The following is a 13194-nucleotide window of genomic DNA, read 5'->3' on the forward strand; positions in this document are numbered from 1 at the left end:
CATGAGAAAATTCTTTGTGACTAAAATTCTACTGCAATTTATAAATGCCAACGTTATTTTCTATGGATGCTGTTTTATAGTCCTCTCATCACTTAAGAAATACAGAAGAAATGTGTTTTATTAACTTACTCAAGAATGTTTTTATTCCTAATTTAGATATGTACTTTATAAATATTTTTAGGTCTACTTCGTCTTATTGTCTCTTCTTGCTTTCTCCTGTTTTTGCATACTGGCCAAAACATAACAGATGTCCCACTAATTACTAATGCAGAAGACTGAATTGCCACTTGGAAGTCTTCAGAGGACAGAAGAGAAGTCTTCTAAATAATTCAGACTTCCTTGTCTCTTTTTTTACTCTACTCTTGTTTGCTTTAGTTCTCTGTGCTCCTTAAAATTACCTTTTTCTCAATATGTTCATAGTGCTCTTCTGAAAGTGTTTTCTCCCAACAATTGAAACTAGTTTAGACTAGCTTTTGAAGGACTGAACCCAGAAGGTATCAAGTGCCCGAACTTTCCTCTAAAATGTATGATGCATTTGTCAGGTTCAGACCTTCTTTACTAAGTTCAGAAATTGTCTTAATACCCTTCATCCTAAAAGGGTCTGCACCAAAGTCTACCTGAGAAAACTGACACAATTAATACTGAGTATAAATAAACTTTTGTTTGAAAGTGAATTGTTTTTATTTAAAAATGTCCTTCTGTCCTGTAAAGTTCTGGGTTTATGCAGTTAGACAGGAAACATGCAAGCTTAAATCTTCACATACTTAAAAGAATATGTATCTATGCATAGATATATGTACTTGTTATTTTCCACAATCGCAAAGGCAAAATTCTCACTGAATCCAAACTGAAAAGCAAAGTTTCTGGCTTAACTTTCAGGTGGGCAGAAAAGAGAAACAAGTCAAATTGTTAACCACCTGGAAGTTTTTCTCAAGTCTCTCTATCGCTAGATAAATTACTTCTTTTTATAACTACAACTTAATTTTATTTTGTCTTGCTTCTCATCATCTCTTGTTTCCAGGAACAGGTTACAGCCATCATTTATCTCATTTTGATTGTAATGTATTTAGGTGTACCTTTCAGCTTGAAAGGATATTTATGTAAAACAATTAATTGTCCTAATTTCGGTTGGTTACATTGTATATATATTTAGCTGATGGTTTCAATATGTGAAGTAATACCATGTTTTCATGTAGAGAACGTGGCTTGGAACAAACATAGGCTAGGCACAAAGCACATGACTGAAAAGGAGTTCTGTTGTCTATGCCTGTTGTCCTGCATGACTTTTTTAGGTTAACATAGATCTGCTATTTAAAGCCATTTGGTTCTTCCATTAGCAAATCTCTCAGGTAAAATAATTCAGTTAATATCTGACATAGATGTCTGTAAGAATTACAGCATGGTAGCTTATATGTATGCTTTAAGTTAATACAGTGAAAGCACTTGGAAAGGCAATGCAAGAATCTTATGGTAGAACAGTGAAGGTTGATGATATTTTTTAGTGTAAATGATATTTTTGTGTTGATTAGTTTTAGCTGTTATCTGCATTACATGAAAGTCATTCAAGGAGAATCAGTGTAGGGAATAGTAGGCCAGCATCTCTGTGGAGCATGTTGGAAAGGCTAGAGCTTCTTAGGTCTGTATGAAGAAGGCTATAATGGGCTCTCAGCTTCTCCAATAGTTATTTCATGACTTGGTTCACTTTAAAAAATGCAAACTGCTCTGATTTTGACTAATTCTTTTCTCTGGCACAGCTGAACTATTTTATAGGGTACAAATCTTCCTGTGTTTCAGTGGACATCGCTATCAATACACCCAAACTCTGCTCCTAGTAAACCAGAGTGCATGGAAGGCAGCCGTGCAGCTGACGTAGGTAGATTTGAAAGAGGAATTAGAGAGCAGAGAGTCCTTGAGAATGGATGGTTCTCAGATGAGGCCATAGATGTTATATTTGACAGACCTTTTCATTTATTCCTTCTGCTAATGGTGTCCCAGTCCTCACAAAACATGCTTCCAAAAATGTTTTTACTAAGTGGAGAGGAAAAACGTTTTACTTGCTGCATGCAAGCTTTTTATTATAGATGTGTGTGTTTGGCATTCAGAAATCCGTAAAGTTTGTTTTCTTCTTTGCCTCACATTCTGATTCTCTTTCAGGTATTACTTGAGTGGGACACTGAGTAAATCATCAAGGGGCTTTGCACTCACTGTGTGCTGTGCATTCATGTGTGTAACAAGAGCACACAAAAGGACAATCATGGTAAGTATAATATTGTAAGTACACAGTAAGTATAATATATAATAAAATTCTGAATATCCTTGTGTTTTGCTGCTTAATATCTTGGTTATGCATAGCAAACAATGTTTTCATGAACTTCAGGGGATGGCTTTCTTGATCATTTGTGTTGTAGTCCAGCTCTGTTGCTTGTTAAGCACTGTCAGCGCAAGAAGAGTATTCCTCTAGGTTACAGTGCTTCCTGCATGTTACTGATATAGCTCATGAAATATTTAGTTAAAATATATTATGCCAGATTGCACAGAAAACTGTTTTTTAAAACTGACTCATTTGTGTATTTCTTTTTATTACAAGCATCAGAAATCCTTCCCATCCTCAACTTAACTGTTTTAGGCTTAACTTTTTAAGTGCCTCTTACCCACTGAGAAAGTGTCTCTAGAGAAAGCAGGAGTTAATGCCACTACCATAGCTTGTAGCAATAAACTCTGCATTCTCATGTGAGAGTATTTTGTAACCCATCAGAATCCCACAGCGTCTCTTCCTCATCTCTCAGCCTTAAATAATTTCCTATCACATTTTTCAGTTTTGAGAACAGTAAGTATAGTTTGCTGTTGTGTTTACTGGGGTTAATCTCAGTATAAGAAAAGAAATAAATGAGAAGGAGCACTGGTACAAGTAAATAACTTGTTAAAAGTTTTAAGATACTTTAGCTAATTCAAGGAAGATTATCTCATAGGATTATGTTTTGCGAAGATAGGAATTGTAACATATATGAGGTAGCTTGTAGGTCATTTTTAAGAGAGTACTCCACTTAGCAGTTTATTTTCCTCTCCTCTTCATAGTTTATCAAAATGCATAAACCATGATACGATGTTTATGTATTTTGCTGTGTTTTCTTTTTAGAAAATTATTGTTTGTCTTTTGGTAGCTTTCGATGAGTGTCATATGATTCATCCCTGTTAACTCCAACAACCATAATCAAAACAGCTGATTTCTCTAAGAGAAAATATTCTGGATGTTCCAGTGATTACTGTCCGTGAGACCAAACTGTTCACTCCGGGTCTTGTAGAGGTTTTGAGTGTTTACATAACATACAGTTCTTGAACAGTGGTCTAATCTTAGTCATTATGCAATCTTGCATTATGATTCTCAAAATCATTTAAAAATATAGGTCACAGAGCACCACAGAAATGATTCTGAAATGAAAAAGTTGCAGTATAATATACAGGAAATATTCTGGTGTTTGTTTTCTCTGTCCATTTCTGACCCAGCCTCAGTGTTGCTTTCCGCTCACTTTGAAAACTCTGTGGTTCTCACTCCTGGCAGGATCATCCATGTTCTTTTTACCCAACTGTGAACAGACAACAAGCTGAACTCTATGGGGATGAAAAAAAAAAAAAAAAAAAGAAAAAAAAAACCAACCAAACAAACAAAAAAACTTTCTTTTCCTTTTTAAGTCCCTTTTGCTGAATCACAGAGCAGTGCCATACTTTTGTCTCCCTGCATGTTGTTTAGAGACCCTAAGAGGCAAACGGCTGAAGGAAGATTTTGCAGAGATAAATAAAAAATGACTGTGCAACCTTTAAACTGCATTGGGTATCCAATGAAACTTTCAGATCGCCTTGTCAAACGACACGGATGATTATTTCTTCATGCAGTGTAGTTCAAACTGTCAAGGCCATGGGCCTTGCCATGGGTTCTACTGAATGCTGGTTGTACAGGTTCACATGCCTCCTGGAAGATTCACAGAGGGGAGATTAAAAAAAAAATTAAAAAATAACATTTGGAAGCTATTAAACACAAAACATCACTTGTGGCTTAGGAAATCCCTTAGCTGTTAATCACTCGATACATTCTTATTGCCAAAGGGTATCAGTTTATAATTACCCCATTTTTGCTAGCATGTTCTTGTTCTTCCTGAGGGATCTGCTGTTGGTCACTGCTCAGAGCAGCACATGGGGCTGAAGGTGGCATTTGTCTGATCCAGTAAAGGAAAATGTTCGTGTGCTAAGCAGTGTATGCGGGATTTGGAGAAAAATCCATAATATACCACATTTCATCATTTAAGGGACAGTGTTAAGTGAAATTTAATATGTTTCTGACCTTGTAACACATTGAGTGAGGTAAAGAACGTGTAGCATGGGGTAGTTAATTCGTTGCTAAATCACAGCTCACCAGTAAAGCCCCAGAAGCGTCTCTTAACATGAGATGGATGTTTGGCAATAGATAATTAGGAAGTCATTTTACCCTAGAAAAGTGACAGGTGTTTTTAATTGGTGACCTAGATTTTCTGTTGTGTTTGCTTCTTTACAAAATAAGGCCAGACTAAGAATTCTTGTCTATGTTAGTCATATGTGGCTAGAAATATATATGAATTGAATGACTTGTCTTGTAAATCCTAGGTATTTGGCATTTATGTTTCATTTACATATAGAAACGTGAATATATTCCTTGGGAAATCCCCAGACTCAATGGAACTGTTAAAAAATAATGTAAAACAGAGGTTATAAGAAAAAACATTCAAGATTTTGAATGTGTGTCTGAAGCATAGCAGTAGAACTCTTATTATTGAGATCTTTAAATTAAAGTCTTATTACGGCAGATTGTTTCACTAAATACTCTGAGGGAAATGTGGGGAAATGAAGGAAATGAGTTATATACTGTAGAGCATACAAAAGCAGTAACCAGATATCTGTGACTGCAGAAACAGGGCATACACTAAGTCGATAGGTTTCATAAAGCTTTGTGTACATCACAGTTACCAGTGACATAGCCACGACCAGGGTATTTAAAAGATTGTTCCTGATGCTTAGGTATAAATAACACACCATGCTCTTCTTCACAGTTCTGTTTCCCTACCAATTGATGATTACGTTTTTGCTTTCTATCTGATCTGCCTGAGGAGCTGACACTAGATCATCTGTTTTTGTACATTATTTCACATCTACATTTTAAAAATAGGATTCATTTCTATTTTGAGACTGACAGTGGCCTTAGAATTAGCTGTTTACATAAAGTTGTGACAACAGCTATTTTTTAAGGGCAAGTGTTTTCTATAATGTATTATTCTGCTCTGTTTCTATATTCTCTTCTTCCACCATCAGGCTGTCATTTCACCATTACCTCTGGTTTAAAATTGCTTTAATCTGCTCCCAAACCAAACTTAATATACTGCTACTTGGAGTCAGTATCAGAAGTCAGTCAAGGGATCTCCTCTTGTATTCTGTTGTTTTCTGTTTAATGCTCTACTAAATTGCCCTCGGATTAGTTCATGACTTTTTACTTCATTAAGGGTCTTTGGAATTTTAAGTAACAGTGTAATAATGTTTGTTTTCTTTTTTTCATTTATTTAGTTTAATTCTTGATTCTTTACTTCTCTTGAAGTGTGCTCCTGTATGTATTTTATAAACAGCTCTTACTAAGATTACTGATCAGAAATGTTTACTGAAATTATCGCTGACATTAAACATACATTTACTAAAATCATAGACTCATAGAATGGCCTGGGTTGAAAAGGACCGTAATGATCATTTAGATTCTGTTGGAAATATCCACATAGTTTATCAGGATGGTATCTCTGATAAAGCAGATTTTATTCACAATTGCAATTGGAGGGCCTCCTGCAAGCAGGAGAGCACGCAGAAAACAGCTTACATCTTTTATGCTCTATTACTCTGCTTATCTCTTTCTCCCCTGATTCCTCATTGGCTGAGTATTTGAGGTTCACAATCTTCCTGATGCTCAACTAATATATGGATACTGGATAAACATAAATTTTTGCTAGGTAAGCATATATCATTAATTAGTTAACTTCTCTCGTTTGCTCATTTAACACTCGGTCATTGTTTCTGGACGTCTGCTTGTCCTTGCATAGAGATAAGCTTGGAAGGAGGATAGAGGGGAGTATCTTGATGCCTGCCTGTTGCATCCTAACCTACCCATAGAGCGAGGCAATCCAGCCTTGTGTAGAGGCCCTGGCTTCTTTGGTGTTTAAGTTGTTTGTTTGTTTTGCTGAGGTCTCTTATCCAACTCTACAATATGCTTTCTAGTCCATATTGCTATACCTGTACTATTTGGAACGTTTGAAAACTATTGCAGTTTTGCAAGCAAGAATTAATCACATAATTCAGCAACTATATTTCTAAAATATGCTACTAGCATATATGGTATTTCTACTTTTTCACATCAACCATTTCTAAGGACAAGTTGGAAAATACAATCACACTGTGCTCTGCTTCTTCAGATCAGTTCCCCCTTTTGAATATCTAATGCAGAAACAACATTCCATTCCTACATTTCCACCCCCCTGCTATGTGCAGGGTCACCAAACACTAGACCAGTCTGCCCAGAGCCACATCCAGCCTGGCTTTGAATGCTTTATTCGTTGGACTTCCTTATATTTCTTGAGAAGAAAGAAACACCAATTCAAGGAGCAATACGGTCTACCAAAGCAAAGTACTGTGTTTGGTTTAGTTTGGTTTGGTTTTGCTTCTACTACACAGAACTTTACAAAAAGTTCAGTGTGAAATCTAATGCTACCCACACTATCAGGCAATATATTTTCCCTTACGTAGCGTCTCACATCCCTAAAGAAAACGTGGGCTAAAAAAGTCTGCATCATGTTGTGTTAAATTCATCAAGGGCAGCTTTAATTTAATTGTTCATGTTTGTAGGATGTGTTGGTAACATAATCCTATTACTTTGAGACTTTCTGAATCATCATCTTTTAGAAATCTTTTAAGAAATGTTTTAAGATGCTCAAATGTACTTAAGCAGGCAGGGAATCTTCAGGGAAACGTGGCACAGTTTGACTGAATTAGAGCATGTTTAGCTAAAAAGTATTATTTAGGGCACTGGAAAACTGATCTGTAAACTGTACACTGTAAAACTGTTTTTTGTTTTCAGCTCAGTCTTTGCTTTCACCCAAGTGCAGTATTTCCTCTTTGCACTGAGTTATCTGTCAGACAAGCCAATTTTAATTGTTGAGCAGCTTCTGTATTCACATGGTGGTGATTAGGACTACTCAGAAATTATGGAGAAAAGATTTTTATCTTTAAGAAGGATTTCTGCATCAGTTCTTTGGTGTGAACAGCATCAACAGTAAGCATTGACCAATTTCCCTGTCTTAAAGTAGGCACATTTTTTTTCCAAAGAATAATGGATATACAACATCTATCATGTAATAGGACCTGAAAATAATTAAGTAGGTGGATCCCAAACCGGGCCGTGAAAACATCATCAGTAGCATCCAGAGTGGAGACAGGGGTCAGAGCCACAGAGTAGTTAAAGAACAGCAGTAAAACGGTTAAGCTGCTAAATGCAAATCATTTTATTTGATTTCACACTCCAAATTATAAGAAGTCCACGAATCATTGTAAGGTCTTCTGACTTTTTATTTTGCATTTTCTTGGTATGTTACAACAAAGATGCACGGAGATAAATATGTTAATAGAATTGGTCATTAGTAAAAGATTGTTTTGACTGGTCTTCACTTGTCACTGGAACAGTATCCTAAAAGTATGCATTTCTAACAGAAGTAGGAAAGGATAGTATTGTATTTATATCCATTACAAAGTGAACCGTTACAAAATGTGACACAAAATTTAGAACTGAAAAAAGTGATGTACTGTAAACTATTGTTCCATCCCTGGCATGCAAGAAGGAAATAGGAGGTTTGCTAAGGGCTATAGTGACAGTGGCTCTCTGGCCTGGTATGCCTGTCGAAATTGCTTACTGCTCTGAATTCCATCGGATATGGTGTCAGCAGTTCATAATCCTGCATTGAGAATTATTCCTCTTATCAAAATGGATAATTTTCCAAATAAAGTCATCTTCAGTTAGCATTTTCGTAAAAAGACTAATCATGCATCTTGAAGACTGGAAGCGCCAAGGACTTCTTAGGTTATCTTGTTTATCTGTCTGCCTATACATGATCGTGCACTTGTCCTTCTTGGGACAATGGCATTTTAGTTTTACAAAGAGAAGCAGGCATTATCAATTCAGAAAAAAAAACCCAACAACCTGTGGACCTTTCATTTGCAGACTGTATGCATCTTGTTAGCCTTAGCAAGCAAAGGCTGAAAGGTTTTGGATTTTCTTCTTTCAAACCAAGGCCACAAACAATATTTTTTTCATAAAATTAGATTGAAACTAAATAAAATATGTTTGTAGCTATTCTTGAATTGTTCATTTAATCTGTTTGCATCTGGGCTTCCAGAGTTCACTCTCTAAGGAGTAGAACACGGAAAGGGGTAAAATTAATGATTTTATGATTAACAATTTAAACTGTTGAAAAACATGAAACTTACAATTTAACCTGTTGAAAAACATGAAGTTCTCCCTGTTCTTTTCAGTACAGCTTTGCCTTTACTGACTTAATAAAAGCTCTGGTCTTTCAGAAGTTGTAAGGATGTAGTAATGAGACTGCAGGTTGTCTCTCGCACTGGCTTAAACCTAATTCATTTCTTTTCATGCACAAAGTTTGGTGCTTTTTGGATTTTCATAGATTTACAATTGGGTTGTTCTAATAGGTGGAATCTCGATGATATTCTGTCATAGAAGCAGTCTCTGGCAAACTTTTTTTCAGTGCAAAAAGGTACGTGGTAGTTAGAACTGCTCAGAAGAGGAGTGCTTTAAGTGCTCTTATGCAACTGGTAGCTTGCTCTGTTACTCACAATTCTTTTGGAATTAAGGATTCTCAGAAGTCAGACATCCTTTTCTAGTTAGTTGTACTCACGTGGATCCAAGGTTTCAATTACTATGCTCACAAAGCTATAAACTGTGATGTGAAGAAACACAAATGCTCTGATATAACTAACATCTGCATGGAGCTCCAGGGTCTGCTTTTTCAAATTTCCCACTAAATCTAGCTTAGTTCTCTTTGTAACTGTTCACTACCTTTGTTTGGGGATTCCAAGCAACCTTTTCTTGCTTCAAGACTCAGGACATAAGACCTCTGGAGCTTTGCTGTTTACTGGAGCTTATCTGCCAGAGTAGTTGCCTGAGTGTGTGGACATAAGTTGCTAACTATTGACATCTCGTATGTTCTATTTCAGTTCTTTTTGTTTGCTGTAAATGCCTTGGAGGAAAAAAAAAAAAAAAAAAGTTCTAACATATACATGTTTTTATGTAAAGCAGAGCTTTGGAATTGAACAGTTTCTATTCATTTCTGTTCATCAAATGTTAAAAATGTTTATACAAAAATTATAGTTAAAGGAGAGAAGTAATTGCATGTGTGCAACTTACGTTGTTTCCTCAAACAGCCACATTTTGAATTCAGTTTTTCAAAAGCTCTCTTCACGCTGTTTTCTAGGCTGACCTGATTGCTTTACGGAATCAGAATTGTCCCTGAAAGGGGACAGTGTCCTTGTGTGCAAGAGCAGTAGTGACGGAGGGGTTCCATCAGAATCTCTTGTTGGCTTTGAAGAACATTTACTCAGAAACTGAGAGATGTTAGTTCATGTCAAGCCACTGAATCAAGAACAAAGTAGTCTTCAAATTTGATATCTAAATATTGGTTATAATAACAAAAATGTGCTATTTACATATTTGTAATAAGACATAGATCTATGACATCAAACCACAAATTCTAGCCATTTATTTTTTCAGGCTCTGAGTAAATGGACAGGAGTGTTAATAACCTATTAAAAATTACTTATTCACTCTGAACTGATTTAGTTTGTTCAGCAGCTAAAACATCTGAAGTTTGTTTGCCTCACATTTTTTATAGCATTCATTTAGTTGTCATTAGGATATAGAAAGTTACTGACATTGTAGGGTTTTTCTAGAAATAAGAAGGCAATTGTTCATTTTTTCCCAGACTTTCACAGATCTTACTGCTATCTAATCTGACATCCAGAAACCCATTGTAAACACAGTCTGATACAAAGTAAACATACAAGCCTCAGTATCAGATGAACAGAACACTCAGGATTCAAACTGTCTTCCAGACGAGACTTCCCAACTTTATTCACAGCAAATTTTCCATATATATATATATATATATATATATATATATATATATATATATGTCAATTTCCATGGGACTTTATAAAGTTTATGGTTTATTTTGATGAGATCTACAATTTTACTGACTGCCCTGGGGATTTGATGGTACTTGCACATTTAGTCGATTTAAATTCTGTTGTTGGATGTGTATTCAGAAAGCAAAGACAGTGTTGTGTACAATAACAAAATATGGGAATGTTAAGGAGGTGAAGAAAATATTTTTGCTTTTTCCATAAAAAGAAGAAATGTTTTATTGTTTATGTGAGATTTTGTAGAACTTCTCTACTTCTCTGACATTAACTTCTATGGAGAGTTGTGCTAGTGGAATCTTCTGTAGAATGACAGAAGTTGATTATAAAAATAGCCCTTTTGATAAATTTCACGGAAGCTAACAGAAACAAAACAGAATAAAAAGCCTGGAAATTGGTTTACAGTAAATTAGATAAGGGTACTTAAAGGACATTTGATAATTAACACTGTATAATTGTGTAAAAAAAACAGTGAATCGTTTTGTGAAAAAATATGGTCTTGAGAAAAATCGTATTATCAGTTTATTAGGGTAGGCCAAAGTGATTAAATAGGAAACCAAAATCTGAGGACTGTTATTATGTCTGGATACTAGTATGGGTTTTATAATGAGTTTTTGAGCAGAGTAAGCAAATTCATACTTCCTTATCTCTCTGTAAAGGCAAAAACTATATAATTGCATGCAATATAGATACCTAGTTCCTTGTGTTGTTTTTTGTTTTTTGTTTTTTGTTTTTTTTTTAAGTTGGTTAAGAAAGCTTGGACAATTATAGTTAGAATTTTTCTGATTTGGAAATATGAGGGATATTTTTTATTGAAAGTGTTGCAGGAAATGGCACAGTAATGGTATTTTCATAAAAACAATCAATTACATTTTTGTTTATTTGAAAAGAAAATACAGAATAAGACCAGTGTTGAGAGAAATGAAAAAGATAGTGAAGAGGGCAGAGGTGTAAAAGTCAGCCTTGAATGGAAAAGGCAGATGGGGATTGGATAAAGGAACTGCAATCCAAACATTCCTGAGAAATGCGCAACAGCTTTTGCAAACACTCCCCTTGATAATTAGTGCCCTGCTTTGCATGCTCTGAGGGTCAGAAGGATTTTCAAAGCAGAGAAGGCAAAGGATTTCAACACTGATGCCAATTTCTAACCTTCTCACTCTTACTGTAGTTAGGCACTCTGTAATTAATCAAAACATTAACAATATTTTGTAATAAACTTATGTCCACCTATTGCATAATGTAGAAGTTTCTCCAAATTACTGCTGTCCCAGACATTAAACAGGAAATCAGTGAGTGCAATGTCTGCAGCTCCTTACAAGGAATGAACAGTTCAAAATTCATAGCCAGCATCAGAAATTCCAGTTTACCCGGGTGCTTAGAACAATCCCTGTGTCTGTGCACATTATTTCTACTCCTTGTACATTCATGAAGAAATGTTGCGTATAGATATATATATGTTGATAGATAAATACAGATATCTATTAAAGTAGCATTTAAATAAGCATATGTCCTTGTCCTTCAGGAAAATCAGACACAGAAAAATAGCCAGAAGTTTCTTTATGTGAGATGATGGATGGTCAGCAGACAGATCTATATCTCTGTTCTTCTGCTGAAGAAGAATTTCTGAAGAAACTGGCTGATTGTTTTGTGAGTGGCTCTTTTGCTTTTTAAAGTCTCAGCTGAATAACTATGGCTCTACCAGGCCCTCTGCTTCCCAAAGTACACAGAGAATTGGGGAATAACTAACAACTGTGAAAATAACTCAGACATCCAAATACGCTATCCGAAGCAGTCATCTCATGAGACAAGGCCAAACCTTTGAAAATCAAGGCCAATTTATTATAAAATTTGTAGAAATGTATTATTTTAAAATGTGTTATATACAGAAATCTTTTAATAAACCTCTAAGAACCATTTTTTGAAAATGTTGCTTTGTGTCATTAGGGTAAACAGGGTGGAACTTAAAAGTTTTCAGATATTTCAAGACAGTTCAGGAGCAGAAATCTGTCAAAAAAAAAAACTCCTAATATCATTAAATGATTTTAGTTTCCTGAGGTTGCAGATAACGTGTTATTGTACTTTTCATTAAGAAAACAAATTATTTATGTACTATTTGAACGGAGTTAAAAAAGACACTTGATTTACAAGTTCAGAATAACCCTAAATTTCTGAATGCACCGAACTGCAAAGGTTAAAGGCCCATTAATTGCTTTATGTTGCAAGATGAGCTCATTCCAGAGCGTGCTCTACCACAAAACCCTGGTCAATCCTTGTATTGATTTTCTTCAGATATCTTAAGCTTCTTTTATTAATTTGTCAAAACATTCTTCAGCTGGCACAGCTCTGAGCAGCTTAAGTAAAGCTTTGGTGCTGGGGTTTTTCTATTTCTGCAACCTGATTGATATGAAGTGGGGTCCTTTGTTGAAAGAGAAGAAGCCTTGGAACAGAAAATGTGATGCATACATACAGCAGGCAGGCATGCATCCCTTCCAAATGTTGGTAGTTGGCCACAGATGCTTACTGCTAGAAGTAACACAGTGTGTATAGGAGTCCTTCTGCCTCCTAATCTCTTAATGTTATCTAGAAGCAAATTAGTAGTCATTTTTTAATCTTTTCTCTTTTTTTTTTTTCTTTTTTTTCTTAGCAATGCACTGTCTTGGAGGGCGTTTGCCTGCATTCCCAAGGAGACTAATCCACCTTAGATACAGTCCGTGTAATTTTCAGGAAGCCTGAACTGCTTCAGTGGTAAGTACATGGTAATTCTCTTTGTGCTGACATGCTTGGGCTGTGGTGTTTAAACTGTGTTTGACACATTCCGGGGTTTAGCTTATGTGTTTTGTGTTATTGAAAATAATATACTGCACTTAGTGATTGCGGAACAAAATGTCTTCTCATCTTCTCCATTCTGTGACATTTGCCATAGCA

The 13194-nt window shown here is 35.6% G+C and overlaps 1 long non-coding RNA gene across 1 annotated transcript; it reads left to right on the forward strand.

The window, feature by feature from the left end:
* The first annotated feature begins 2166 nt into the window (after positions 1 to 2166).
* LOC122162411 lies at positions 2167 to 13008 on the forward strand. The gene is made up of 3 exons (XR_006169552.1): positions 2167 to 2257; positions 11792 to 11916; positions 12914 to 13008. It is a non-coding gene; the product is annotated as an uncharacterized LOC122162411 (long non-coding RNA).
* The last annotated feature ends 186 nt before the right edge of the window (positions 13009 to 13194 follow it).

This window comes from Centrocercus urophasianus, unplaced genomic scaffold (assembly GCF_019232065.1).
Source record: "Centrocercus urophasianus isolate 14NV4802_14NV808 unplaced genomic scaffold, USGS_Curo_1.0 seq_20, whole genome shotgun sequence".
NCBI classification, from domain to species: Eukaryota; Metazoa; Chordata; class Aves; order Galliformes; family Phasianidae; genus Centrocercus; species Centrocercus urophasianus.